Raw genomic sequence first — 5,237 nt, 5'->3', positions numbered from 1 at the left:
GTGTAGCTACCATAAATCTGGCCGGAGGAGAAAAAGATTTTTTTAAAAAAAGAAAAAAGCTCGTGGATCTTAAAGGGACAGTGCACATTAAAATTATGACGACCGTGGGACGTATTGAAGACTTCTCTGGGGATAAGGACAGTTCATGGGTGGTATACGCAGAAAGACTGGGGTGTTTCTTTGAGGCCAATAATATTGACAAAGAAGAGAAGAAGCGCTCAGTGTTGCTAAGTGTATGCGGAGCTGCTACTTACTCCGTCCTGCGTTCATTGGTGGCTCCTCGTAAACCTAGTGAGGTGGATTATGCTGATTTGATTGAGAAGCTGCAGAAACATTTTAACCCAAAACCCTCAGAGATTGTGCAGCGTTTCCATTGTCACAATTGTAAACAACAGCCTGGACAATCTATTTCAAGTTACATTGCTGAGTTGAGGAAACGCTCATTACATTGTAAAGTTGGTGACCATTTAGACAATATGCTCCGTGATCGGATTGTATGTGGAGTGCTGGACTCGGCATTGCAGAGACAGCTGTTAGCAGAGAAGGCCCTGCGTTCCGACTGGCCGAGGAGAAGGCTTAAGCAGCAGAGGCTGCATCGATGAACACACGTATGCTCCGTACAGAGGCAGCACCATCTCAGGCCGCCGAGGAGGTGCACAAGACCACACACGCAGCTGCTGCTGCGAGAAACATGGAGGCAACTAAAGAGACAGAAAGAAAATGTTTCTGCTGTGGGGCTCGCCATGGTTCCACGACATGCAAATTTGTATCAGCGGTATGTCATTTCTGTAAGAAAAGAGGACATATAGCTCGTGTCTGCATGAAGAAAGCTCAGGCTGCTGCAGCAGAGCCAAAACAAGCATCGCAGACACACACCCTGGCACTGGAGGACAACGATGAGTACACAGTGTATACCACGGAAGCTGAGCAGCTACCCCACAGACGGTGGGGATACACAGCAAATGTGATCATGAATGGGGCACCACTCTGCATGGAGGTGGATTCAGGCTCAGCGTGTTTGTTGATAAGTGAAGAGACTTACAATAGGCTGTGGCCAAGTGAACCCCCGGCGATGGCTCAGGTCAATGGCGTGCTACGGCAGTGTTCCCAAGCTCAACTCCAGGTGCTGGGTATGATTCATGTGGAAGTTAAGTATCAGGCAGTCAAGGACACACTTCCACTTTATGTGGTGGCGGGGCAGGGCACAAGCCTGCTGGGCAGAGATTGGTTTGAGCCCCTCGGTATTGAAGTGACAGGAGTAAACACGGTGCAGCGACAGCCCATAATGCCTATGTTGGAGAACTGTGAAGAGGTTTTTGGTGATTTTGGGGCCTGTCGGGGACCGTCAGTCTCAATCGAAGTGGACCCGGGGTAGAGCCTAAGTTCTTCAAGGCGCGACCAGTTCCTTTTGCGTTGCGCAAGAACGTGGATGAGGCCCTGGATAAGCTGGTGAACCAAGGGGTTCTCTTGCCAGGAGAGCACTGAGGCGGAGTACAAAAGGAGGAGCGAGGCGAGGCCCGAACAGATCGGACCAGGAGAGCACCGAGGCCGGGTATTAAAGGAGGAGCGAGGCGAGGCCCGACCAGATCGGAGCGGGAGAGCACCGAGGCCGGGTATAAAAGGAGGGGCGAGGCGAGGCCCGACCAGATCGGACCAGGAGAGCACCGAGGCCGGGTATAAAAGGAGGAGCGAGGCGAGGCCCGACCAGATCGGACCAGGAGAGCACCGAGGCCGGGTATAAAAGGAGGAGTGAGGCGAGGCCCGACCAGATCGGACCAGGAGAGCACCGAGGCCGGGTATAAAAGGAAGAGCGAGGCGAGGCCCGACCAACTCAGATGCGGGGAGAGAGGTAAAAAGTAATCAGAGTGTGACGTCACCAGGGAGCAGGCAAGTGATTGGTTGGTGTATTTCTCTTTTTTAAACTTTAACTCTGTGGTTTATAGTTGCTAAGGTCTTTTCTGGTGTAGCGGGGGCTGTTGGTAAACGATACAAGTGCCTTAGAGTTTACCTTTAATTTTCGATAATGAATTTATTTAAATTAATTAAAGGGTAAGTCATGCCAGGAGTGCCCAGCCCCGTGTTATGCTCCTCTTGCTCTATGTGGGAATTCAGGGAGACTGCCGGTGTCCCTGATGACCACGTGTGCCAGAAATGCATCCAGCTGCGGTTACTAGCAGACTGCATTGCGGTGCTGGAGCTGTGGATGGATGGGCTTTGGAGCATTCACGATGCTGAGAGGGTCGTGGATAACACGTTTGATGAGGTGGTCACACCGCAGGTAAGGGCTGCACAGGCAGAAGGGAAATGAGTGATCATCAGGCAGAGCAGTAGAGGCAGGTAGGTAGTGCAGGGGACCTCTGTGGCCATCCCCCTCTCAAACAGGTATACCGATTTGGATACTGTTGAGGGGGATGACTTACCAGAGGAAGGCAGCAGCAGCCAACTTCACGGCACCAGGGGTGCTTCTGCTGCTCAGGAAGGGAGGAAAAAGAGTGGAAGAGCAATAGTGGCGGGGGATTCTATCGTAAGGGGAACAGATAGGCGTTTCTGTGGCCATAGACGTGACTCCAGCATGGTTTGTTGCCTCCCTGGTGCCAGGGTCAAGGATGTCACTGAACGGCTGCAGGGCATTCTGAAGGGGGAGGGTGAACTGTCAGAGGTCGTGGATCACATTGGGGCCAATGACATGGGTAGGAAGAGGGATGAGGTCCTGCAGCAAGAATTTAGGGAGCTAGGTAGCAGATTAAAGAGCAGGACCTCAAAGGTTGTAATCTCTGGATTACTCCCGGTGCCACGTGCTAGTGAGTATAGGAATAGGAGGATAGAGCAGATGAATGCGTGGCTAAAGAGTTGGTGCAGGAGGGAGGGCTTTAGTTTCCTGGATCACTGGGCCTGCTTCTGGGGAAGGTGGGACTTGTACAAGTAGGACGGGTTGCACCTGAACCAGAGCGGGACAAATATCCTTGCGGGGAGGTTTGCTAGCACTGTTCGGGGGGGGTTTAAAATAAAATGTCAGGGGTTTGGGAACCTGAGCAGGGAGACAGAGGAAAGGGAAACAGGGTTAAAAGCAACAGATAGGAAGGAGGAAAACAGAAGTGGCAGTCAGAGAAATCAATGGTTTAAATCAAATGTAGCCACAGTAAATAATAATTCTAATAGGTCTAAGAGCGTTAAATAAACAAGCCTGAAGGCTTTGTGTCTTAATGCGAGGAGCATTTGTAATAAGGTGGACGAATTGGCTACGCAAATAAAGGTAAATGAATATGATTTGGTTGGGATTTCGGAAACGTGGCTCAAGGATGGCCAAGACTGGGAACTCAACATCCAGGGGTATTCGATATTCAGGAAAGATAGGCAAAAAGGAAAGGGAGGTGGGGTAGCATTACTGGTTAAAGAAGGGATTAATACAATTGTAATGAAGGATATTAGCTCTGATGATGTGGAATCTGTATGGGTAGAATTGAGAAATACTAAGGGGAAAAAAACATTAGTGGGAGTGGTATATAGACCTCCCAACAGTAAGGCGGAGGTTGGGGATGGCACGAAAAGGGAAATTAAAGAAGCGTGCAATAAGGGCACAGCAGTCATCATGGGTGACTTTAATCTACATATAGATTGGGCCAACCAAATTAGTAACAATACTCTGGAGGAGGAATTCCTGGAGTGTTTACGGGATGGTTTCCCGGTCCAATATGTCGAGGAACCAACCAAAGATCAGGCCATCTTAGACTGGTTATTACGTAACGAGAAAGGATTAATTAGCAATCTTGTTGTACGAGGCCCCTTGGGTCTGAGCGATCATAATATGATCGAATTCTTCATTAAGATGGAGAATGAAGTAGTTGACTCAGAGACTAGGGTCCTCAATTTAAATAAAGGAAACTACGCTGGTCTGAGGAGCGAGTTGGGTAGGATTGATTGGGGAATGGCACTCAAAGGGTTGATGGTAGATAGGCAATGGCAAACATTCAAAGACCGAATGGATGAGCTACAGAATTTGTTCATTCCAGTTTGGCATAAAAATAAAACAAAAAAGGTGACTCAACCGTGGCTAACAAGGGAAATTAGGGATAGCATAAGATCCAAGGGGACGACATAAAAATTGGCCAGAAAAAGCAATAATCCTGGGGATTGGGAGCAGTTTAGGATTCAACAAAGGAGGACAAAGGGATTAATTAAGAAAGGGAAAATAGAATATGAGAGTGAGCTTGTGGGGAACATAAAAACTGACTGTAAAAGCTTTTATAGATATGTGAAGAGAAAAAGATTGGTGAAGTCAAGCGTAGGTCCCTTGCAGTCAGAATCAGGGGAATTTATAATGGGAAACAAAGAAATAGCAGACCAACTAAATTCATACTTTGTTTCTGTCTTCACAAAGGAGGACACAAATAACCTCCCAGAGATGTCGGGGAACATAGGGCCTGATGAAAGGGTAGAACTGAAAGAAATCAGTATTTGTAGGGAAATGGTGTTAGGAAAATTGATGGGACTGAAGGCTGATAAATCCCCAGGGCCTGATAATCTACATCCCAGGGTACTTAAGGAAGTGGCCCTAGAAATAGTAGACGCATTGCTGGTCATCTTCCAGAACTCGATAGACTCTGGAACAGTACCCATGGATTGGAGGATAGCTAATGATACCCCACTAGTCAAAAGAGGTGGTAGAGCAAAAGCGGGGAATTATAGTCCTGACATCGATAGTGGGGAAAATGCTAGAATCTATTATTGAAGATGTAATAGCAGAGCACTTGGTAAGCAGTGACAGGATCGGACAAAGTCAACATGGATTTACAAAAGGTAAATCATGCTTGACTAATCTACTGGAATTTTTTGAGGATGTAACTGGTAAAGTAGATAAGGGAGAACCAGTGGATGTGGTGTATTTGGACTTTCAGAAGACTTTCGATAAGGTCCCACATATGATATTAGCGTGCAAAATTAAGGCACATGGGATTGGGGGCAAGGTATTGACTTGGATAGAGAACTGGTTGGTGGACAGAAGGCAGAGAGTTGGAATGAACGTGTCGTTTTCCGAGTGGCAGGCAGTGACTAGTGGGGTGCCGCAAGGATCGGTCCTAGGACCCCAGCTGTTCACAATATATATTAATGATCTGGACGAGGGAATTGGATGTAATATCTCCAAATTTGCATACGACACAAAGCTGGGTGGGAGGGTAAGCTGTGAGGAGGATGTCAAGAAACTCCAGTACGATTTGGACAGTTTGGGTGATTGGGCA

Source organism: Somniosus microcephalus, unplaced genomic scaffold, assembly GCF_052327205.1.
Source record: "Somniosus microcephalus isolate GS21.2 unplaced genomic scaffold, FLI_Smic_1.0 unresolved_chr8, whole genome shotgun sequence".
NCBI lineage: Eukaryota > Metazoa > Chordata > Chondrichthyes > Squaliformes > Somniosidae > Somniosus > Somniosus microcephalus.
This window is presented reverse-complemented; position numbering follows the sequence as displayed.